Below are 26171 nucleotides of genomic sequence, written 5' to 3'. Positions count from 1 at the left end.
ACTTAGAGTTTGCAGCACTGACCAGAAGCAAAGGGAGTGACCCATAAAGTATTGGGAGCAGAGACCCACTGCACACAAATTGGTAGGAGACAAGGAACCAGACCTGTCAGTTGAAAAAAACGCCCTCCAAGAGATGTCTGGATGTCAGGGTTCGTATCCATGCATCCAGGAAGCGGCCCCTTTTGCAAGCATTTTGAAAGCAGAAGTTTGCGCATCACCCCAAGGGCCAGCAGCCTGGAGCTTGGCATGCGGGTGACCCTCATAACTATTTGGAGAAAGGAGGAAAGTGCCAGGGATGGGGGAAAAGATTATCAGAAGTACCAAACGATGGCATTTTAGAGTGTCCAACTCCTTTAAGGACCATGCAAGGCAACCTCCTTGTTTGCAGAGAGAATATTATAAAACTTTCCGTTAATCAGTCCATCAGTGCTCTAACGGACATCAATTACGCGTCTTAGCATCTAGGCACTGTGCAATACTGAAATACTGAAACAAACGAACGAAGCCCTCACTCTCAGCAGGTTCAACAATGGGATATGGTGCAAGCACACACCACAGGAACACAATGTGGTGACCACAGAGAAAACGAGCTTAATTCCACTCATGCCTGGGGCTGGTCAGGCCTGGAGTGGGGAGGCCTCGTGGTGAAGGGGAGGACACCTGTGCTTGCCCTGGGGGCCTGTGGGTACTCAGAGATGAGAAAGGGGAACTCATAAGGAGCAGCTGCAAGGCTTCTCAGAGAGTTGCAGGTGACCAATGAGACTTCAGAGATGGTAGGCAGTGATAGCAGAGTGGGGGGGGGGGGATAGGGGGTGAGTCTGGAGGGGCTGGAAGGCAAGTGAGGACCATGAAAGCCTCTGAGAAAGAAGACAAAACAACTGGGACCATCCTCCAGAAAGATGACATCACCAGGGTAGAGAGAAACAGTGCCCAAGGGGAGCAGCCTGTATGGCCAGGCAGGGAGTGCGAGCCTGACCAGGGGGCAGAGAAAGTGGGGGTGGAGAGCAGGTGAGGATCTTAGAAACATTCCGAGAGCATCACCCTGAATTCTTGTCTACTCTTCCTCCTGCATGGGGTGGGGGGGCGGCTGAGGAACGGAAGGACATGTTTGAAGTTCATCTGAAGTTTCAAGTCTGGACGATTAAATAGATGTTGATATCACTCACTGAGAGCATCAACAAGGGAAGTTAAGGACTTTTTGTTTTGTTTTGCTTTTGTTTTTGATGGATTGAGTCCTGAGCATTCTCACAGGACAATGGGAAGAGGCCCAGGGGCCTGAAGCTCAGAAGAGTGGGTTGGGAATCTTCAGGATGTAGGAGACCGAGGAAGCCATGAAGGCGGGCATCAATTTTCAGCTAATTGGGGATGGGTCGGTGACTCATACCAAGTAACCAGAGACCAACAGGTAGGGAACAGATGCCAAAGAGGCCAGGAATGTGTCTGAAATAGTCAAGGGCCGGAAGGAAAGAGGAGTGACAGCTGAAAATGCTAAGTCACAAACCCGTGACAAAACCCTTCCTCCTGGATGAAGAGAAAAGAGGGACAGAGGTAGGAACAGAGGAAGGATGGGAGAGGGCAGTGTGTGCTACAATGTCACAGCCAGGACACTCAGCCAGGGGACAGTATTCCCAAGGTACTTAGGGACAGAAAAAGAGCGCCACTGATTTGAAATCAGTTTTGGCTCTGTCTGGAAGGAGGAGCCACAATGGTTGGCTGGGTGGTGATACCCCTAACTGCCCCTTGGTCCTTTTGGATATTCCTACCCTGTACACCAATAGTTCCCCACCCCCATGGTTTAAATAAATTATTTGGTTTTGGCAAACCAAGTATGTCTGGTTCAGTAGGGAGTCCAAGGGATCTCAAACCTAAGCTTGGATTCTGGCCTGCCTTTTTGGTATAAAATCAGGCCCAGTCTCCAGCTGAGGGATGAAGGCTTAGTCTATGCTCTGGAGATCAGTCTTTGGAGAAACTGAAGAAGAGAAAGAACCATGCAGAGAGTAGGGGCAGGGGTGGGGGGAGAAGAGTCAGGTGGCCCAGACACAGGGGCAAGGCAGCTTCCAGCAGCACTGAGTGTGCCCCCCATCAGACTGGTGAGATGCATCCACAGTAAATCGTTCTCTTTGCTCGTGTAGCTCAAGGAAGACATTGGCAGTAACAACTCCAAAACCTCAACTGGCAAAACCAGCATGGCTTACCTGGAAGCTGTAAGGAGAATTAAAGAGATCACTACCACCATCATCGCCCGACTAGAGTCGGGCATCAGAGCCAGTTTAATTATCATAAACCCCCATGAACTAAGTCCTACTATTGCTTGCATCATACAATGTAAGAAATAAGACACTGGGAAGGCCCAGGAGAAGTCCCATGCTTTGTCCGACATCATGCAGGAAGAAAGTAACTAGCCAGCAACGAAACTGCTTCCTAACTCCAACTTTAATCTCCAGGTTAAAGTTCTAAGCCCAAACCGCTCACCTGTGACGGGACAGGCTAGGCTCGGGACTGACTGCTGCTACTACTGAAGTCAACACGGCAATGGCACCACACAAAGTTCACTGCTCAGGCAGAGTCCAGCCCTTGTGGCGACAGTGTGAAGGGCTCCTGAGGTGAGGCAGGGTGGGAAGCGCAGGTAGAATAGGAATTGCACTGGTTCACATCAGCCTTTTCATTTGCCAAGCTATGGCGCTGGGGAAGTGAAACTTGACCTTTTGTCTGAAGGCTACAAATAGAATAACCCTTACCACCCCTAATGACCGTCCACAGATGCTCACTAAGTGCTGGCTGGGCACAATAACTAGTGACCAGCTGGAGTGAACTGGGTCTCACCCAGCTCCATTTACAAGCTTTTTGAGAGTTGCAAGCCTAAGCACTATTCATCCTGAAGCCCTGAGAGCCTCCGCATGGCTAATTCTGCATGTCCGGCTTTTCTCTGTGAGCTCCGCTGTTGCCAAGAGACCACAAAGGGTTCTGGCTACAGGATCCAAGGCATTCCTGCAAAATGCAATGACTGTCTTCCAACCACAGTCTTCCACCCCAGGCCGACTCTTTATGGCAGCCTTCCGTTTTTATCCTTCTTGTGAGTTTTCTTGCTGAGTTCTCCCCCAAGGTTTTATGAGGCACACACAGAAATATGTCAAACCTGTATGATGGGAAATTCTCTAGACTATTTGTGAGTGTACATTTCAGTGGCACCAATTATACCCCCAAGGTATTCATGGTCACAAATACCTATTTCACAACCCGAATCAAAACTGTGTCTGTTGCAGTTAGGTTCTCACAGATGCATTTTTTTATCCTTACTTTAAAGGGCTAAGCACTTAGCCAGCAACTGCATAGAGCCAGTGACTGAGGTGGTGGGGGGAGGGCTGGAGAGATGGCTCACTGGTTCAGAACTGCTTTTGCAGAGGGCCTAAGCATACAAGTTGAGCAGCTTGCAAACACCCGTGACTTCAACTCCAGGGTCCCCACTGCCTCTGGCCTCCAAGGGCACTTGCATTCACGTGCACATACCCTCCCCATCCATTACATATAATTAAAAGTAAAATAAATCTTCAAAAAAAGGAATGTGTGACTGGCAGGTTTTTTGACTTCCAAGCTCATGGTTTCGTTTGTTTTTTTTGATTTTCAGTCTGGGATCTTTGTATCAGAGCTTTATTTAGTATGCAACACACCAGTCAAATAAATGGAGAAGAGAAGTCACGTGTTATTCTTAATGGATGCAGAAATGGCATTAGATAAAATTCAACATCCTTTCATTACGAAAATGTGGGCAAATTAGATACAAGAAGAAAATACTTGACCAGTACAATGGCCCATGCTTGTAATCCCAACACCAAGGATGCTGAGGTAGGATGGTGAACTTGAGGCCAGCTTGGTCTATATAGCGAGTTTCAGGCCAACCTTAGCTACCTAATGACACCCTATCTCAAAAACAAACAAATAAAAAAGAAAGGATAAATCTCCCATAATAGAAGCCACATGTGACAAGCCAACAGCTAACATACTGAACCAGGAAGGACTGATATCTCCCTAAGGACTGGGAAGAGTAAAGACTCCCAATTCCACCACTTTTATTAAACAGTGTTCAAGTAGTCCCAGCCAAGGCAAGGGCCTCATGCCCTCTACACCATGATCTTATATAAAGAAGAACTCCAGGGACCCCATTAAAGTCCTATTATTAGAACAAAGTCAGCAAAGCTATGAAGTACCAAATCGACTTACAAAAATCAGCACGGCTGGTGAATGCCAACAGTGGATCACCCAAAACAAAAGTCAAAAAAGCAATGGCATCTACAATAGCTACAGAATACCTAGGAATGATGAAAGAGATAAACGTTTCTGTAGTGAAAACTGGACTGAAAATAATATATCACACACAAATGGAAAGATGTGTTCACAGGTTAGAATAGTCAACACTGCTAGGATGTTATTACAACCAGAGCAATCTATAGAATCAGTGTGTTCCCTATTAAATACTAGTGATGTCATTTCACACACACACACACACACACACACACACACACACACACACACACACGGACATGGACACGGAGTTACCGAGAGGAGAGAACTTCAACTGAGAGATTGCCTCTGTTAGATCTGGCTGTAGGCAAGCCTGTAGGACAGTGGTTTTCAACCTTCCCTTTAAGGCACTTCCTCAGGTTGTGGTGACCTCCAACCATAAAATTATTTTCATTGTTACTTCATAACTGTAATTTTGCTACTGGTATGAATCATAACAGCCCCTGTGAAAAGGACTGAGACCCACAAGTTGAGAACTGCTGCTGTAGGGCAATTTCTTAATTAGAGATTGATGTGGCAGGATCCAGCCCATGGTGGGTGGTGCCATCCCTGGGTTTGTGATCCTGGATGCTATTACAAGAAAACAAGATGAGCAGGTCATGAGGAATAAGCCAATAAGCAGCATTCCTCCATAGCCTCTACTTCAGTTCTTGCCCCCAAGTTCCTGCTCTGAGTTCTTCCCTTGGGCTCCTCAGTGAACTGTGATTCAGGATATGCAAGCCAAATTAAACCCTTTCTTCCCCAAGTTGCTTTTGGTCATAGTGTTTCATCACAACAGTAGTAACTCTAAGACACTAGTGCTGGAGAGATGACTCTGCAGTTAGGACTAGTATTCAGTTCCTAGCACTCATGTCAGGCAGCCGGTTGCTGTGGAAGAATTCTCTAGTACACTGTAAAGATTTGTCACTCAACTTGATTTAATAAAAAGGTGATTGGGCAGTAGTCAGGCAGGAAGTATAGGCTGGGAGACCAAACTAAGGATGATGGGAAGGAGAAGGGCAGAGTCAGGAGTCACCGGCCAGATACAAAGGGAGAAGGAAATGAATGGGCCATGCTAATAAAGGTACCTCCTCTTGGCAAGAATAATAAGGAATATGGGTTAACTTAAAATGTAAGAGCTAGCTAGTAATAATCCTGAGCTATTGGCTGAACATTTATATACTAAGTCTCTATGTGGTAATTTGGAAGCAGCTACCAGGTAAGGAAGCAGGCAGTTGGGACAGGAAACTCTGTTTACAGCCTATGACTCCAGTTTCAGGAGATCTGACACCCTTTCTGGTCTTTGTGAACACACACACACACACACACACACACACACACACACACACACACACAGTCTCCAGTATCAGATAGGACTTGTTCTAGGTCGTTGAAGTACCACTGAGATGGTCACGTACCCCAACTTCAGCATCTGTCTTTGGCTCCCACTTCGTGTGATAATAGAAACTGGTCCAGGTCCATCAAGGAAGTGTCCAGTACATTAGCAGCCCTAACAGCTCAATTTAACTCAACCAAGAAATATCCCTTCTACCCTTTTTCCAATACAGCCAACACTAAGAGATAGATCTGTGGAAACCACCCACAGCAGTTTACATCACCAACCAAGCTTCACCCTAAACATCAGCAGGGGTCACCAACACAAGTTTCCCCCGAGACTCAAAGCTGGGTACCTGGTTCATATTTTTATACACTGCATTAGAATGCACACTCATAAATTGTGCCCAAATAAAAACCCTATGAACTGAGGTTTCCAGGGAAAGAAGCCACACTTGTGTTAAAGATTTTACTTGGTTGATTGACTGGTTGTCAACAGACAGAACTTTCTATTTGTGAGAGTTACAATGTTGCAGACCCAGGTTAGTTAGCTTGTATATATTTAACCTAGGTAATAGCTAGTCATTGCCCACTTCTGTATCTAACCTGACATCCTGTGACTACCAAGTAAATCCTTTTAGAATGAATAAACTTAATAGATCACCAACTTTCACTGACCAAAAAAACCTAAGAATGTCATCAGATAATATCTAAATAAAACCCAGAGCAGAGATTTCCCCAATTTGCTGCAACTCGCTTAGTTAGGGTTTATATTGCTGTGAAGAGACACCATGACAACGGCAACTCTTATTATGGAAAACATTTAATTAGGGCTGGCTTTCAGTTAGGAGGTTCCGTCTATTGTCATCACGGTAGGAAGCATGTCTGCAGGCAGATGCGGTTCTTGAAGAACTGAGAACTCTACATCTGGATTTGCAGGCAGCAGGAGGAGACAGTGAGCCACAAGGACTGGTCTGAGCGTTTGAGACCTCAAAGACCACCTATTAGTAAAGCACATGTGGGCCGCCACAACTGAGGCCCTTACCTTGACTTTATTTATTATAGTGGCCTTGGTCTTGTCCTCCAGGAAGCAAAACGCCCAAATAAACCTGTTTATTTTTCTGCCCTATGACTAATGTGTAAACACTGGGGCCCTGTGGCTTTTCTGGTGGGCCATCTGCTGGGTCTGCTCTTGGAGTGGTCTGTCACGGAAAGGATAGGTGGCCCTGCAGGAAGGCATCTCAAAGTTTTTACTTAGGGGGACATCTAATCCCATTTTCCTTTAGCAAACACGGAACACGTGTTTCCAGATGACTCTGACTCCAGACACTTGGTGTGGGTTTGGTTCAGACTACAGATACTGGAGAAATGTAGCAGCCATAGGGACAGAACAAAGGCAGCCAGCCAGCTGCTTGGATCCACAAGAATTTCCCATGATCTCTCCCCCAAACATTCATCTCACATTATGCTGGGACTGACGTGCCACCCCAGCGAGGCAGGAACATACAACTACTTTAGAACACAGATCTATAGTTACTAACTGTGAGATGCGGACAAAGGGCAGAAGGCTGAGTGTGAGATCACCACCTGCCAACACTGGGGTGCTGCTAGGATTCTGGGAAAGACAAGCAAGGCTTAGCATTACCCATGGTTCATAACAAGTCCTGGGAGGGTCTGGTTAACGCCACAGTATTTCCTGTCTTGGGACCCTGGAGCCATCCAGAGTTTCCTCATTCATAGTGTGGTTCCAGACACAGAGTGGGTGGCACTGTTCCACTAGAGTGCAGTAGGGCTGGCTCTGCTGTGCTTGCTTTTGTTGGGCTTTCCAAGGGCCTAGAAGAGCACAGCCTCATTGTAAGAGGGCTCGAGGCACTTCCTAGGAGTTCATCAATGTGACTGTTATTTCAGGAGCATTGCATTGCTCGTCATTAGAGAGTCCAGTGGACACTGTGTTAACAAAATGCATACAGAGGTAGTCAGTGAGAGAGGAAAAGAATAAAAATGAATAAAGAGCATGGGATCACAGAAGAGGTGATAGTGAAGATTCCCAAACCCGCCTCTGCCTCCCGAGTACTGGGATTAAAAGCCTATGCCACCACCGCTAGCCATGATGTCTAAACTTGACTGAGACCAATGAGGTTTTGCTTTGGTGACTCACAGTCCAGGTCATAAGATTTCTAGTCATTTCAATCCTCATGACCTTAAGATGGAATTAATGAAGTGAATCCTAGTCTCAGACCAAAACTGGGACTTTGAACTTGAATTTGTACCAGTCACAGGCTGAGACCTTCAACAGCCTCAAATGGTCCATTAAGGAGATGACTTTGCTACTTAAACAAGCTCAATCATGATAAAGTACAGATGATAACTAAACTACGGATTAATGTTTCTCTGTGACATTTAGGACCAAGGGTTTAATTAATCATGAAAAATCATACACACTTGTTATTTAAAATGCTTGATTTGATTACTGGAAAGACGGATAGCTCCCTTGTTGGTTAAGAGTGCTCGCCAGAAGACCTGGGTTCAGTTCTGATCACCCAAATCAGGCAGCTGCCTATGGTATCAGGGGATCTGATGCTGTCTCTCCAGCTCCTCAATTCTTGTGGAATTTTAAAAGCAACTGCCAAGGGGCTGGAGAGATGGCTCAGTGGTTAACAGCACTGGATGCTCTTCCAGAGGACCTGGGTTCAATTCCCACCACTCACATGGCATCTCACAACTGTCTATAACTCCAGTTCCAGTGTACGTGAAGCTGGCCTGGACTACAGAGACCCTGTTTCAAGCCTCTTCCGTCCCCCAAAAATGGTCAGTGAACCTAATGAGTGTATCAGTCTTGCAGCTGTTTAATAAGCTTGAAACAAATATACTGAATTTGAGATAATTTACATTTTAAAGGAATTTAATTACCCATGATGGTTAAATATTAATTGTTTAAGAAAATATTGTTAGTTCAACCTCACAGAGCATCAGAGAAAGGATAAATGGAAGTGATATGGTTTTTACGGGAACTGGTTTTATTTGTGCATAAACGAACTAGATTGGTTCATTGGTTCATTGAGCTTGAAGGCTGAAGTAGAAGCTGTTTTAAACTTGTTTGTTGAGTCAGCATCTTCCTATGTAGCTGAGACCGATCTAGAACACCCCAGGCTGACTCCCAAAACATAATCCTCCTGCCTCCACATTCCAAGTGCTGGGGTTACAGATGTAAGCCACCATGACTGATGAACTTTCATTTTTATTAAATTGAATATCAATGAAAACTATGCACCAGTGTGTAGAATGTTAAGAACATAACTTAAAAACCATTTTGTATAACTCAAAATTCACCATTTTAGTCTGTGTGTGTGTGTGTGTGTGTGTGTGTGTGAGCGCACGCGCACACATCTTGGTATATTTGTGGTAGTTAGAGGCCGACTTGCAGGAGTCATTTCTCTCCTTGCACCATGTGGGTCCTAAGGACTGAACACGGGCCCTCGAGCTTGCCAGCAAGTGCCTTTATTTGTTGATCCATTTCTTTGACACTATATGATTTTAGCCCATGAGTTTTCCCAGAATGTAATACCTTGAAAATAAAGAGAAGACAATACTTTGTTGATTTGAAACTTTGCCAGGAATGACTTACTTTTTTGGAAAATCTTACTACCAAAAGCAGATTAGTTCTTCTCCGTGTTTCAGACAGTGTTTAATAGTGGTTATTAGCCTGCTGGGATCTGGGATCCTACCTAGCAAACCTCTGGGCACACCTGTGCAGGAGTTTTCAATTCGGTTAGCCTTGGCATGCCTTCCTATGGCCTGCAGAATTCTACCCAGCAGAGTAAACAGAAAGGAGGTGGCAAGCAGGGCATTATCGTTCATTGTCTCAGCTATGCAGTGTGACCTTCTGTCTCAAACTCTTGTCTCGGGTATGCAGTGTGACCTTCTGTCTCAAACTCTTGTCTCGGGTATGCAGTGTGACCTTCTGTCTCAAACTCTTGCTGCCAGGGTGGGACCCCAGAGGACTGACCTCAAACTGTAAGCTGAAATAAGCCCTATCTCCCTCAGGTTGCTTTTGTCAGGGTATTTTATCTCAGCAATAAGAAAAAAATAACCGCCGGGCGTTGGTGGCGCACGCCTTTAATCCCAGCACTCAGGAGGCAGAGGCAGGCGGATCTCTGTGAGTTCGAGACCAGCCTGGACTACCAAGCGAGTTCCAGGACAGCCTCCAAAGCCACAGAAAAACCCTGTCTCGAAAAAACCAAAAAAAAAAAAAAAAAAAAAAAAAAGAAAAAAAGAAAAAAAGAAAAAAGTAACCAAGACAAGGTACCGGCAGTAACGACAGAGTCTGTCCAGTTTTGTGGGCCCTCACTTGGCTCTGATCTTACTCCTGTATCATACTGATCGGGAACATTCCCAAGAATCGAGGTGTTAAGGTTCTAAATTTTAGCAGCATGCCTCTCTTTTACTTCTCCTGTAAGTGACACCTCTGCTAGAAAACATACTTATAAAAATAAACAAAATTCTTAAAGATGGCAGTGCCAGTGCGCTGAAAATAAAACAAGGGTAGAAAGCAAGTTAAGGCGCCCCACTGGAGCTAAGCCGAGGGAGCAGCGGGCGGCAACAACAGTTCTTTGTGCTTCTCGAATGTGGTTGCCACCTGTGTGCCCATCCTGTTTCCAAGTCATTGGTGAAGACTGAAGTGTCACCAAAATGAGACTGGCCATGTGACCAGCGGTCTCATTACAATAGGTGATGTCCCTCGGGATTTCTTTTTTAAAACATCATTCTGGGGCTGGCGAGACTCAGCAGGGGAAGGCACTCGATACTAAGCTTGGCAACCTCATTTCTATCCCTGGGATTCACAAGATGGAAGGAAAAAAATGACTCTTGCTGACTGTCCCATAACCTCCACATTTGCGATTACATGTACACACGTGCACAATAATAATAAAAATTAAAACACTCATGCTTATCATCTCTCCTGTTGGATATGAGTGTTCACCCAAGTCTACTGTATTTACTATTCACATAATTGGAGAGACTTTTGCCAGTTTTTACTTGTTTCATGGTGTTTTTCTGCTGCTCCCCCCATACTGCCTTTTTATGTTAAGCAAATGCTTTTATTTTGATGTTTTAACCTTGTATGTTTTAATGTACATCTTTAGCTTAAGCATTATCTATTTTAAATTAATGCTGAATGGCTCCAAGAAACATTTTCTGCTATTTTCATAGGCACTTATTAATGCAATGATACAGTTGTAAGAATTGCTTTAAACAAACAGAAGATTGGATTTAAGTAACAATATGAAATCACTTGCTTTCAGTTTAGAGAGATTTACTATAGTGTTTCTCTAGTGAGTGGAGAATATTGAATTAGTTCACTTTCTGCTTTTGTGGGAATGCCTTTATTTTTTCTCTGTGGTGTATGCGTGTAGCTGTGTGTGTGTGTGTGTGTGTGTGTGTAGGTGTGTGTGGATGTGCATACATGTGCATGTGTATAATTATGGAGGCCAGAGGTTGTCATTGTGTATCTTCCTCAATTACTTCCCCACCTTATTGTTGGAGACAAGGTCTCCAACCCTTAACACAAAGGGCAGCCATTTGGCCAGACTAACTGGCTGGCAAGTCCAGAAATCCCCTTGAGTCCACCTCCTCAGCACTAGGACTACAAGAGTGCAACCCCAGGCCACCACACAATTTATAAACCCTTGTGTGGTGGGATGTTTGCATCTGTGTGGAGGTGTATTGCTGTGATTGGTGTAATAACAAGCTGGACGGTCAATAGCTAGGCAGGAGGTATATGTAGGATTTCTGGGCAGAGAGAGGAATTAGGAGGAGAAATCTAGGCATGAGAGGGAGACACCAGGAAAGATGGGGAGGAAACAGGAGGTGCAAGATGGAAGAGGACAGAATGTAGGTTACTATAAATGGGTTAATTTATAAGAGCTAGTTAGGAACAAGTCTAAGCTATAGGCCAAGCTTCCATAATTAAAAACAAGTCTCTGTGTTATTATTTGTGAGCTGCTGGCCCAAAGTCCAGCTACACCTTTGACTATGTTGAAAGAAATAGAAAAGACATATATAGTAGTAGAAGCAGAAATAAAATTAAAGACCCTACATAACAGGATTATATGGAAGTCTTATTAAAGTATTTTCAAACAAAGAAATTTCATTGTGCACATGCAGCTGGGTGCCCTCCAGAGGTCAGAAAGGTGTCAGACCCTCTGGAGCTGGCGTTAAAGGTAGTTATGACCCACGCAGTGTGGGTGCTGCCCTCTGGAAGAGCAGCAACCAGTCTTAACTGCTGAGCTGTCTCTCCAGACCAAATGAAAAGCCTATCAACAAAGTAGGCAGAACAGACAAACTGCCCAAATTCCAAGAAAGAGGCACAAATAGTAAATTCAAGAAATCTAGAAAAGCAAACAGTAGAATTAATAGAAAAAAACAAGCAAAATATAATAAACAAGCTCAAATGGTTTAACAATAAATGTAAATGACAAAACATGATTATTAAAAGAAAACTTCAAATTCAGTTTTAAGAACAAAACTTCTAGTCCTCCATTCCTCATAGGAATATACAGAATCATGACAACCAATATTGATTACAGAGGGTTGAGAAAAGACTCCATGGAAGTATCCCGACGAAAATCAGCTGGTATCCAAAGATGACGTCAGATGAGGAAGCTTTAGGGGGGAGTTGATACTGCTGAGAGGGTTGTTCTGCTTTGAATGTGTCCCCCCACATGTTACCCAGGTGATAGGATGACGAGGCAGCCTTTAAGAGGTAGCAAGGCAGGGAGGCCCGCCATCATGGCTTCCTGCAGCATCCCAGCAGCTTGCTCTTCCGCCTTCTGCCCTATGCGGGTACAGCTAGAAGGTTCCGGTCAGTTCCTGTTGGTGTCATGGTCTTGCACTGCCTCGCCTCTGGGCTGTGATGAGTAAATTTCTGCTCTGTGTAAATTGCTCAGTGCGTAGTAGTTTTTATAAACCACAAAGTGAGCTAAGGTAAGAACCCATGTAAGAACAGTCTACCAAGAGATGCAGTGATTTTGTATTTACTTTCAACGTTTGTCTTAGTCCCATTACTTTAGAATGGATAATTTCTATTTCTCATAGTCCTAGAGTCGGAGAAGTTCCAGGTGATGACACCGGCAGATTTGGCGTGTGTGGGTGTGCAACGTCTAGTGCTCTCAAGGGAAGGAAGGCCTAGCAGAGCGGTGGGTACTCACTGGTCAGGAGACACAGAGGGGCGGAGGGCACCAGAGTGCCTCTGCCTTTCTCACAGCTCACTGATGCAAACATGAGGCTCAACCCTGCCGACTCCGTGCTTCCCTGGAGATTTCAAGTCCCAGCATGTGTGGTTTGAAGAGATACGTTGTCAGTTATGGAAGAAATCCTATAGCACCTCTAAATTCTGAACATACTTAAAATTCATTTTCTTCTACTAATTCTGAAACTTCACCTCTTAAGGTTTTCACATATTGAGTGCTCAGGCTTTTTGAATTCTATGAGGTAGTGAGTGAATTTTTTTAATCATTAATGCCATTATTTGAAAAGTCACCTACAGTATTGTAATGCCACCTACAATATACTCTGCAGCCAGATGTGTGCTATCCCTGAGAGTTTGTAGGATCTATGCTGATTCACTTTTATATCTGTAAGTAACCCACACCAGGCTACCTTAATGGATGAAAATTAGTCCATTGATTAACTAATAAGGGCAAAGGTCAAGAGTATGTTTTAAGCACTTACTGTATTTATTGAACAGTTATAAAACATATTGAGGTTTATAAAGTATATTCAGACTGACTTCAGGAGTATGTTCATTTTGAGCCCAGAAGACCTTATCTCAGAGAAAGAGGTAATACTCAGAAATAATGTGTGTGAAAAACACACAGTGGCCAGGTTAATCTGAGAAAATATGCATATAAAATACTGATAGTGACAGATTACACAACCCCAGTGAGTAAAACCATAATGTAATTCATGCTGATATAAATAAATGCATTGACACATTCTTATGACAGAATATCAACCATCAATGTGGACTGCATGTTGCAGTTAGACACTAATTATTTGACAAGTGTCACATCAATACTTAATTCAAGTGAGAGTTGTAAATGAAGCCAGGCATGGTGGTGTGCATCTTTTATCCTAGCACTTGGGAGGATTTAATAGGAAAATGGGTGATTTGGCACCAACCTAGGCTAAATAGAGCATTGTAGGCCAGCTTGAGTTACAACATGAGATCTGTCTCAAAAAACGAAGAGATAAACAACCCATAACAACAACAATAGAGTCGTCTATGGATGCTAAGATGTGTATAAAATTTTGATGAGGCCTGAAAGATGGCTCAGGGCATGAAAGCACTTGTCTTCATGCCTAATGAGCCAAGTTTAACCCCCCAGAGCCCATATTGTTATTTGTATATCTCACAATGTGGAAGGAAAATTATGGTGATATATTATTGATGATTTAATAAAGCTTGCCTGAGGGTTCAGGATGCAAAGCCAGCCACACTAGTTAGCTATAGAAGCCAGGCAGTGGGTCGTACACACCTTTAATCCAAGGACTCATGAGACAGAGGCAGATGGATCTCTCTGAGTTCAAGGCCACCCTGGCCTACAACAAGAGTGAATCTTCTAAAAGAGAATTAGAGCTCATGCCTTTAATCCCAGCCATTGAGAGGTATATAAAATACAGGATCCCAGTGTCTCAGGCTGCATTTTGAAATTTAATCTTCAGACATGTTGAGGTGAGGCAGCAGTCTGAGGCTTCAGGGAGAGAGCTTGTGGAGAGAGAGTCAGGCTTTTCAGTCTGAGGCACAGGTAAGAGCTAGTGGCCGACTTCTTGCTTCTCTGATCTTCAGCTTGAACCCGAGTGCCAGTCTCTGGTTTTTTATTTTTCGTGTTACAAGAGGTGATTTATACAGCTTGCTCTATGATCTCCTTATGAGTGCTGTGATGCATGCCCCCCAAAATAAATAAATAAATAAATAAATAAATAAATAAATAAATAAATGTAAAGAGCCAGGATATTTCCAATCTCAAGGCATCTCCACACAGCACACTAAGCACAAAAAGCAGAACAGTAACATTAGAAGCCTGGGGAACACTAGTTTATCCTGGGGATATAGCTGGTATCCCAGCAACACAAGAGACCAGTATACCCCACCCGTGCACAGCATCACTCCCTGGCCATTCTGCCAAAGACACAAAATTTGAATCTAATCACGAGGAGACATCAGATAAGCCTGAGCTGGAGGACATCTCCCAAAATAACTGGCCTGTGGTCCATAAAACATCAAGGCTCAAAGGACTAAGAAGGTGTCTCTGACCAAAGTGATAAATGCAATGTGTGTGACTCTGGCTATGGCCCTAACATGACATTCTTTCAATGCAAAGCAGGGTGCATTTAAGATCACTGACAGGTGGTAGATGATGTCTGTCTTTAGATTAGGTGATAGTTTTCACTATTAACCTCCTGAATTTGACAGTTGTGTGGTAGTTATGTAAGAGACTATCTTAGGAATCCTGTATTGTCAGGCTGAGGAGGGAAAGGACATCCTGTCTATAACTTCCTCTCTCATAAAAGTGAGTGTGGCAGGGGTTAGTGTCTGGGGAATTTAAATGAAGAATTTCCATAAATTCCTGATCTAGTTCTTAAACATTTATGTGTGTGTATGAGCACGTGCGTGTGTCTGTGTGTGTGTGTGTCTGTGTCTGTGTGTGTGTGTGTCTGTGTCTGTGTGTGTGTGTGTTGTTTGCACGCTCGAGAGTGCAGTCAAAGGACAGCTTTACTGGAGTTGGTTCTCTCCTTCAACCTTGTGGGTCATAGGAATCAAACTCAGGTCATCAGGCTTGGTGGACAATATCCTTACCCACTGAGGCATCTCTCTTCTCTAGCCCATACTCTTTATGATTTTTTTAAAAAGTTATTTCTATATTTTTGTAATTATTTTATGTTTATACGTGTCCATGTGTATCTGTATACCAGTCTGGTACCTGTGGAGGCCAGAAGAGAACATCAGATCCCCTCTAATTAGAGCTACAAATAGCTCTGAGCCACCATGTGGGTGCTGGGAATTGAACCTGAGTTCTCCACAAGAGCAGCAATCAGTGCTCTTAACCACTGAGCCACCTCTCCAAGCTTGTTGGTACAATTCTTAAAACTGTTTGCTCAATGTCAAATTATTTTAAAGTGAAAAGTTATCCCAGGTAGTGCATTTGCTTTAATACCAAGATACTGATTTTTAAAATGTGTGTTTTAAGCCAGGCAATGGTGGCACACACTATTGATCCCAGTACTTGGGAGGCATAGGCAGGTGGATCTCTCTGCATTCCAGGAATGCCTGTGTCTACAAAGTAAGCTCCAGGACAGCCAGGGCTACATAGAGAAACCTTGTCTTGAAAAACCAAAAAAATAAAATAAAATGTGGTTTTTAGTTATATTTAAAATGTTTTAAATCCAGTTACTGATTGTATGTCTGTGTGTGTGTGTGTGTGTGTGTGTGTGTGTGTGTGTGTGTGTGTGTATGCATGAGCATTCATGACATGGCATGGATATAGAGGTCAGAGCTCTCTATCATGTAAATTCCAGGAATTGAACATAGGCTGTCAGGCTTGTTGGAAAGTCATTTACCTTTTACCCACTAAGCCATCTCATCATCATCAGCCTCTCTCTCTCTCTCTCTCTCTCTCTCTCTCTCTCTCTCTCTCTCTCTCTCTCTCTCCTCCCTCCCTCCCTCCCTCCCTCCCTCCCTCCCTCCCTCCCTCTCATCACTCTTCGAAATTCTGATAGTTTTTATTCGACATATATCTTTGGTTTCTCTTATGTGGTAGAATCAAGGGACATGGAAGTAAACCAGAAAAACTGAAATTTACTCTTGATCAAGGAGATGAGAAGAGAATTACATACATACAACACATGTACTTCACAAAAGCATTACTCATGTGCCACAGTTCTTCCAGAAATGGCCTCACTGCTTCCTGAATGTGCCTTCTGTCCCATAGTGCACCCCACAACCACAGGAAGGCTCCTAGAGTTCACCCAACTGATTCACTCATTGGCTGTGTATTTCTTCTGGGCGCTGGGAAATGGTGGCAGTAAGGTTTTTGTCTTTTTTTTTTTTTTTGATAGCTAAAACATTTTCCATCTTGAAAAGCAATAGCCTGCTGCAGAAACGCAGCACATTTGCACATTTGCAAACCTCTTGCTCATTACAGAGATATGCATCTAAGGAAACTTGGGCCGAGTTCTGGGGCAGCTCTTTTGAAATTCGAACAAAAAGGAACTTGTTTCTGAGCTCATGAGGGCAGGTCTGGAAGGTCCATTAATTTTAATAATGATTTCCAATTAATTCATTAGTCATTTCCTGATTTTCTGAATCAATTTGGTTTCAAGGCGGCCACCCTTAACATTGGGTAAAACCAAGAATGTTATCACTGGTTGTCTATGCTAAACTTTTAGCATAGACAGAAGCCTGGGCCTGGCTTGACAGGCGTCATTTGCAACAACAGTCTTTTTGTGGTCTTTGGAATGAAGAGACCCAGTGCTCCCAGGGGTTATTAAGCATCTGGTGACACATGGAATGATACCAGGTGCTTCTCCTGGCTGAGGCCCAGCACCTGATAACACGGGGATATCTGCAAGGCCACAGTGGGGACATATACTAATTTTCCAGCTAAGCCTAGTAAAGTAATTGGAGCTCCAAATTGAGGGGGTGGGGTTGGGGTTGGGGAAGATAAGTTGTGATGTAGGGTAGGGAAAATGTTCTAGAACTTGCTTTCTTGCCTTCCTGGCCCTTGTCAACTAGTGACCACATCACCGGTGGCCCCTCCCTCGAGGCTGCCCTGCCTCACTCCTTGGGGTACCACCTGCCTGCTTGGACTGGCCAAGGCTCTTGCACCTTCAGAACTATTCTGGGAGCAGCTGGCGCCTGCACTCCCAGCTTCAGTTGCCGTCATGCATCATTCTCAGCTGTTAAAGAAGGTGACTGTCCAATTTTAGAAAATAAGGAAATGCCTCAACCCACGGCTAATAAACTGGTCTCCAGTCTATAAAAGGATTTCAGAGGAAGTCCTTGTGTAAACTGAGCTTTCCTGATAAGCAGGAGGAGATTCAATACCAAGCCAATAATGCTCAACTTCAAAGTGCTTCACTTGCAAAGGTGCCTTAAGGCCTTGGGACCAAACAGCAGGCTCACATGGCCATATGTACCCGCGTTCTTTCTCGTTCCTTCCTTCCTTTCTTCCTTCCTTCCTTCCTTCCTTCCTCTCTATTTCTTTTCTTCCTTCTTTATTTCACTTTCTCTCTCTCTCTCTCTCTTTCTCTCTCTCTCTCTTTCTTTCTAACAAAGAGCTCAATGGCCAACAGTTAGGCAGGAAAAGGATAGGTGGGACTGTCAGTGGAGACAGGAGGAGAAACATAGGCTCAGAAGGAGAGCAAGAGAAGGGAGAGAATGAGACAGACACCTAGGGCCAGAAGCTGGGCAGCTGCCAGCCAGCTAGACGCGAGAAGCAGTGAAATAAGATATACAGGAGGAAGGTAAAAAGCCGTGAGGTAAAGGTAGATAAGGAGGAACAGGTTAAGTTAAGAGCTAGCCAGAAAAGAGCTGAGCTAGGCCAAGCATTCAAAACTAGTAAGAAATCTCCATGTTGTGATTTGGATGCTGGTTGGTGACCCAAAGGAAAAAGCCTGGTACACCGGAGGATGTTGGAGATGCAACTCAGTTCACAAATGTGGGCCTGGCATGTGTGTGGCCCAGACTCAAATATGCACACAAGGTATTCAGGAAGGTGTCTCAACTTTGTGCTGTGCCGCCTCATTTTGTGGTTATGCCTTGTCAACCTTTCTGACCTGCAGACTCTCCCAGGCCCTCTGCAGAGGCGTCCTCCAAGCACCGCAGCACACCTTGTGGAACATGGTCCACAGCAGGCAAGCAGCTTGCTCAACGTTCGGCCAAATCCAACTCCGCACATCTGACTCTGGGACTCAGACAGGATCACATTCTACCTCCGAAGCTTTTACGCATGAAAATGCATACACACAATAGAATGCTAAAAATAAATAAACCAAGCCTCTGGGAAGGAGCTCACAGTTGAGATTGGAACCTGGGATAAAATAGTTATTGCACCAAGCATAACTTTAGAGTGAAGTCTCCCAATAGCTAAGGCAAAATGGAAAATATGACGCATCATATGGTGTTTGATTTTTTAAAACTAACTTTTCTGTCCTTCCCTTGCCTAGAACCAGGCATGCGCCTGCTCATTTGCTCACCAGCAAAAGCCAGGCACTTTTTAGCCCTTTAAAAGACACACTTGAGAGTCTAATGTTCCCATGGCATAGATAGGTAATGATAGGTGTGTGTGTGTGTGTGTGTGTGTGTGTGTGTGTTTCCCTCCCTCTCACCTTCCCTGCCTCCCTCCCCTTTCTTCCTTAATTTGGAAAAAAAAGACACTGTTCCTGCCACCAAACTCTAAGCTAAATTGTGGTTTCCTAGGGAAGGGACAATGTCTTCATCGGCTGGCACATGCCACAGTCCGCATGGTCACCTCTGGTGTCAGCCCCTAGCTGTCTCTTGTGTAGCCATGAACTGCTATGCTCTGTGCAGCCGCATATAAGTAGTAGCATTATTATGAGCAGGACCCCATATTGCTCTGTGCTATGCTCCACTACGGTCAAGAACTGTCAGGCTCAAGGATTTAGGAAGAAATTTGAATTATAAGATTTTAAAATCCTGCCCGTTGCCTCAGTATATGTTCCTGAAATTTTTGAAAAATAGAAAAATACTTGAGCAGACTTTAGTAGCAGAACATGTAGACATGTCATCCCACAATAAGGTGACAAGACAGAAGGAAGGACAAGATCTCTCGGCTTCCAGGGAGTTGAGCCTGAAGCTGTTCACAGAGGAAAAGGCCAACTAGATGAGGAGAGCATCAGCTGTCACATGTCAGCTTCTTCCTGGGAAGGGCTTCTGCTGTTGGAGTCTGTAGCCTCTTTCCCATGGACCAGTGGATTTCCAAGAAAGAGTAACAGTGCACATGTTGCTTAGGGGAAGTCTTTATCAGCAGCACATCTGTTAACATCTCTAGAAGACCATTCTTCCTGATGCCGATGGAATATAATGACCACGTGCAGGTGAACGAACTCTGGCTAAGGTCCGCATTAAAGGGAACGTCTAAGGTCCGAGTTAAAGGGAATGTGATCCTTGTGCTGCGATTTCACCTTGATTTCTGTTTGAAATGCTGGTTTCCCTTTAAACAAGGCCTTCTGCTTCCAAGGGTTCTTTGCACAAGACAGTCTGTTTATACTGTGAAGTCTTACACTTACCACGAAGAGCGCATTCTGAAAGCACGGTTTGCTGTGATAAAGACATTTCTGAGATTGGAAAACTCAGCAAAGTGCAGAGGATTAAAAATTCTTCTTTAGGGCTGGTGGAATGCTTTAGTGGGTGAGGCCCCTGAACAGCCTTTGATCCCCAGTATCCATGGATTCCCCAAGGTGGAAAGAGAGAAGTGACTCCCAGAAGTTGTTCTCTGACCTCAACAAATGTATATGTGTGAGCACACACACACACACACACACACACTCACACACACACAAAGTAATTTTTAAAAGTTATGGCTCTTTTGTTGTTTGTTTTTTACCATGGAGTTAGCTATGAGATACACATACACTTACACAGAACTGTTTGTAAGGTCACTGGGCAACTATGAAGCCAAAATCCTAAGCACTAAGCACGGCATGTGACTGCCCACACACAGTGGGTTAATGGGTAGGGCTGGCATGACCTTCCAAGAATATTGTCTGTTCCACACTTCCCTGCAGGCATCTTAGTTCAGCACCAGAAAAGCAAGAGTGTCATATGTCAGTTTCCCCAAAGATAAGAATCCCCAGGATAGTGGAGTTATGTGGGCACATGCTGAGGGTGCCTACCCATCATTGGGTCTTTCTGATTAATCCACCCAAGCTGGAACCCAGTAACCAGGTTTTTTTTCTACTTTTTTAAAAATTTAAATTAGAAATAAGATTGCTTCACATGTCAATCCCAGCTTCCTCACCCTCCTCTCCTCCTCCGCCTTTCCCCAAACCCCCAACCTCCCACTTAATCCTCATTCCTCACTCAGTTCCCCAGGGAGGGTGAGGTTCTCCATGGGGGATCTCCAAAGTCTGTCATATCATCCAGAGCAGAGCCTAGGCCCTCCACCATGTGTCCAGGCTGAGAGAGCATCCCTCCATGTAGAATGAGCTCCCAAAGTCCATTTGTATGCCAAGGGTAAATACTGATCTACCTAAAGCCACATAGATTGCCAAGGCCTCCTCACTGACACCCAAATTTAGGGTGTCAGGATCAGTCCCATGCTGGCCTCTCAGCCATCAGTCTGGGGTCCATGAGCTCCCCTTTGTTCAGGTCAGCTGTTTCTGTGGGTTTCACCAGCCCGGTCTTGACCCCTTTGCTCATCACTCCTCCCTCTCTACAACTGGGTTCCAGGAGTTCAGTTCAGTGTTTAGCTGGGGTGTCTGCTTCTGTTTCCATCAGCCACTGGATGAAGGCGGGATGGCATATAAGGTAGTCATCAATCTCATTATCTGGGAAGGGCATTTAAGGTAGCCTCTCCATTATTGCTTAGTTTGCCAATTGGTGTCATCCTTGTAGATCTCTGGAAATCTCACTAGTGCCAGATCCCTCCTCAAACCTATAATGACTCCCTCTATTATGTTATCTCTCATTCTGCTCTCCTCCATTCTTCCCTTAACTCAACTTTCCTGCTCCCCCATGTCCTCCTCTCCCCTCCTCTTCTCCCTCTCTCTTTTTCCCGACTCCCTCTCCTGTCTCCCCATGTTCCAAAACCGCTCAGTAAATCCTGTCCCATTCCCCTTTTCTGGGGTACCGGGCATATGTCTCTTAGGGTCCTCCCTGTTCCCAGACTCCCTGGCAGTGGGGTTGTAGGCTGGCACTCCCCTGCTCCGTGTCTAAAATCCACATATGAGTGAGTACATACCATGTTTGTCTTTTTGTGACTGGGTTACCTCACTCAGAATGGTTTCTCCTAGTGCCATCCATTTACCTGCAAATTTCAAGATTCCATTGTTTTTTTCCGCTGAATAGTACTCCATTGTGTGAATGTACCACATTTTCTCTATTCACTCTTCAGTTAAGGGGCATCTAGGTTACTTCCAGGTTCTGGCTATTACAAGTAATGCTGCAATGAGCATAGTGGAACAGACATCCTTGTTGTATGAATGCGCATCTCTTGGGTAGATGCCTAAGAGTGGAACCAGGATTTTGTTGTTGCTTCTATGCTGCTTTTTCATCTTTAAACCAGACCTTTAGGTCATGGCCTTCAAGAAAGTTGATGAATGATTAAGGCACTTCTCAGGTCTGCTGTTCTGATTCTGTGGGTAGAAGATACTGGCTGGCCAAGGGGGAGCATGAGGGAGTAATTCTGATTGCAATGCCCATGCAGGGTGGTGTCTGTATGGGCTGGTCTGTGACTGAGGTCTTCTTATGAGGCAACAAGATGGCAATGTGTGTGAGAAGCAACAACTGGAATTGTTTGGTGCTTATTAGAGTGTGAACAACCTTCCTCTTTAAGTCTCCTGATGTATCCCGAAGGGGTGTCCTTCACAGTGTTCTACTGTCCGCATTCCTCCCTACACCTGAGACATCACTTTAAAGTGATGGTATAAAAGAGTTGACTCTGGCTTCAGTCCAGGAGGACAGGAAGCCAGTCACAGGCCCGTTAGATATCTGCCACCACCAGAATGAACAGGCATGTGGTAAAGAAATTGGAGAAAAATAAAGTGGAGTGGTGCATGCCCTGCGGAGAGAAGCTGAACTGAAGACTCGATGGTGGTAAGGAACAGGTTGACATGGGTGGCCTATGCTACCACCTGGGGCCATGTGATATCTGGGCCTGTGCTGCCACTGAGAGCCATGTCTGGGTCTGTGGCCCTACTGAAGCCTACTGGAGCCTGTGTTGATGACCACAGCCCGTGTTACCACTGAAGGCCCAGGCTATGGGGATGCCCAGGGCTGGATTATCACCTGAGGCCATACTGATCTGAAAGACCTGTGCAATCACCCAGGGCCATGGCAAGGGCCATGTCTGGGTCTGTGGTCCTACTGCAGCTGGGTCAGTGTTTATGTCCCTGGCCTGTGTTACCACTGGGGGCCTTGGGAGAGCTGATCTGGTGGCTTGACACCAGAAAGTTGGTCCTACCCTTTGGTAGCAGCCTCAGTGGCCCTAGTGGTATGGGTGGGGGATAGATGTCCAAGACCTTCAACAGCCCTGGGAGAACTGCCTGACCCCTTGTCAGCCTCTGCAATGGAGAGCTGGCCCCATCCCTCACAATGCTCTCTGGAGAATTGGCTCCAATGGTGTGGGTATGGGAGGGCTGGTCCTGATTCTCACCTTGAGGCAGTCCCAGTGGAGGCCCAGACTGACCAGCTCAACTACCACTCAGGCCCATATCCAGGGCTTTGAGTTGACCCACCCCAACATCTACCCCATCAATAACCTGCTGGAGCAAGTGAAGGAACCGACACTATGGAACATAGCAGCAAGATCTCCATGACAGCAGGATATTGGAGAGAAGTTTCAGTGAGGGTCCAGTATTGATGATGTACCAGAAGTCAGAGGCCTTGAACCAGACCAACAACTCATTGCAAGGAACATTTGCAAGTAAAGCTGTGTTGTTGTCTTTATTCTTTTGACTCTTTGAGGGTCCTGCCATCCAGTTCCCACATAAATACACATGGAGGTTTATTCTTTCTAGCCAGACTTCCTTAAATTATCCCATCTACCCTTTGCCTCTGGGCTTTTACTGTGGTGACATATTATTTTGATTTAATAAAGCTTGTCTGAGGGTTCGGAAAGCAAAGCCAGCCACACTAGTTAGCTATAGAAGCTAGGCAGTGGTGGCACACACCTTTAATCCCAGGACTCAGGATGGATCTCGGTGAGTTTAAGGCCACAAAGGACTGTGTGAGAATGTATCAGTCTAAAAGAGAAACAGCTCACACCTTTAATACCAGGAGGATTTAAAAGACAGGAGCCCAATGTCTCAAGCGACACTTGGGTATTTGCTTTCCAGCCACGCTGAGGTGAGGCAGCAGTCTGAGGCTTGGTGAGAGCTTGTGGAGACAGGATCAGGCCTTTCAGCCTGAGGTAGAGGGAAGAGCTAGTGGCTGGCTGCTTTCCTTTTCTGGTCTTCAGCTTGCAGCTTCAACCCCAATACCTGTCTCTGGGTTTTAATTTTTTGTACTACATTTTACCTTTCTCTATTTCTGTATATCTTTTCTTTCCTCCTTATTCGGAGTCTGGCTGTGTGGTTGGGTGGCTGGCCCCATCTTTTCTCACTGCTTGATCTCCTCTCCCCAGATTTCTCCTTCTGTTTATCCTCCCTGCCTGCCAGCCTTGCCTGTCCTTTCTCCTGCCTCGCGATTGGACATTCAGCTCTTTATTAGACCAATCGGGTGTTTTAGATAGGCAAAGGAACTCAGCATCACAGAGTTAAACAAATGCAACATAAAAGAATGTGGCACACCTTTGCATCATTAAACAAATGCTCCACAGCATGAACAAACGTAACACATCTTAAAATAATATTCTACAACAAAGCTGTTTGGGCCAAAAAGTCTACTGCATGACACACCGCAGCTCTCAAGACCACTGCTGCAAAGGAACAGATGATGGAGAGGTGGGAAAGACAGAAGAGTTAGATTTTTTTTCCTCTTTTCTGGGGGAGATAGGCAGCTATAAGCATGGAGGGCAGACATCGAAGGACTGTGAAATGAGTGGGATTGGGGTGTATGATGTGAAATTCTCAAGGAATCAATAAGAAGTCATGCTAAAAAAAAAAAGAGTTGACTCTGGATAAAGCACATGTAGATATAAGTCTCATGAGGAAAGTAAAGCCTTCAAGTTAGAATCTGAAATAGAAGCATCAATATGCATCCATGATGCAGTGTAAAAGGATATATTAATTATACATGATGGTCAGTTTTATTCTATTTTGTACATATATGCAATGTATTTTTTTTTGGTTTTTCGAGACAGGGTTTCTCTGTGGCTTTGGAGGCTGTCCTGGAACTCGCTTTGTAGACCAGGCTGGCCTCGAACTCACAGAGATCCGCCTGCCTCTGCCTCCCAAGTGCTGGGATTAAAGGCGTGCGCCACCAACACCCAGCTTATGCAATGTATTTTTAAAGATTTATTTTATTTTAAATTATGTACATGTTTAAGTGTTTGTACATGTGTATGTGCTATATGAGTACAGGTATCTGAAGAGGCCAGAAGAGGGCATCAGATCCCATGGAGCTGGAGTTACCGGCATTTGTGAACAGCCCCATGGTGTCTATGCTGGGAAGCAAACTTGGAATATTCTCTGAGAAGAGTGTGCATTAATTCATGAGTCACCTTTCTAACCTCCATATCCTATATTTTAATCTGCTGTCACCTTCCTACTCCTGCTGACTCCCTTCCTCTTCTCAACTAGTATACCTTTTACTTTTGAGTTTGTGTGTGTACTTGCATCTGTGTGTGTCTGTGTGTGTGTGTGTGTGAGAGAGAGAGAGAGAGAGAGAGAGAGAGGATGAGTGAAGTCGTTACTAGCTCACAGACAGTGGTTATACCACTGATAAAAAAGTCTCTCCCACCCCCAAGCAACCATTAATGTCTACAGACCCTGAGAGCTGTCTGTTCCGACAAGCATAGCTGCTATGAATTCTGTGATACATTTTAACTTAAAGGAAAAAAAGTATTTCCAAGATTTGTCCATTGAAAAGGCTGAAGGCAAACTAACAATCAACCTGGCACAATGGACAGAGTTCATGCCATTGGTCAGCCTATCTCTGGGTTCCACATCTTTAAATGTAAGCATACATACATAGAAAACATTTAGGAAAAAAATTGCCACTGTGTTAGCTATTAATCCATAAATAGTTTCCATGGTAATTATTTTCATGGTTGTGTTTGGTATTATAAATAAGGTAGAGCTGATTTAAAGTGTGTGGGAGGGTGTAGCAGGCTGTGAAAATGTACCCTACCATTCTATATAAGAAACTTGAACATCAGCAGATCTGGGTCCCTACAGGAGTCATGAAAAACTGGAATCCATCCAATGCTGAGGGGAAATGTACTCAGATTGTGATTTCCACACTCTACTTTCTGCAAGAAGGAGCCACTGGATCCCAGACAGGAAATCTCAAGAAAGACCTGTCACTCTAAAATGCAAGGATGAGGACCGTTAGCAGAAGGACTCAGCAGCTAAGGAAGAGGATTGCACTAGATAAGGACACCACAGCTTGGACAGCAGCAAGAAATTCACTGTAATGAAGTGAAACCATCAGATGCACCAAGAAACCTTGCATTTATTTTGCTGCATTTGAAATTTGTATTGGTGATATTTGGATTGTCTTTCTTGTAGATATGCACTTCAGTTCGTAGTGGACAGGAAGTTTCTTTCTTTCCTTTTTAAAGATTTATTTTTATTTGTGCATATGTGTGTGTGAGGCAGCCTTAGTTTATGAGCGTCACATGAGTGCAAATGCCCAGGATGGCCAGAAGAGGGAG

General features: G+C 44.6%; 1 pseudogene; it reads left to right on the top strand.

Annotated features, from left to right (window-relative positions):
- Positions 1 to 847: 847 nt before the first annotated feature.
- LOC101842796 overlaps positions 848 to 26171 on the top strand; it is a 45847-nt pseudogene continuing 20523 nt past the window's right edge.

Source organism: Mesocricetus auratus, unplaced genomic scaffold, assembly GCF_017639785.1.
Source record: "Mesocricetus auratus isolate SY011 unplaced genomic scaffold, BCM_Maur_2.0 Super-Scaffold_100014, whole genome shotgun sequence".
NCBI lineage: Eukaryota > Metazoa > Chordata > Mammalia > Rodentia > Cricetidae > Mesocricetus > Mesocricetus auratus.
This window is presented reverse-complemented; position numbering and strand designations above follow the sequence as displayed.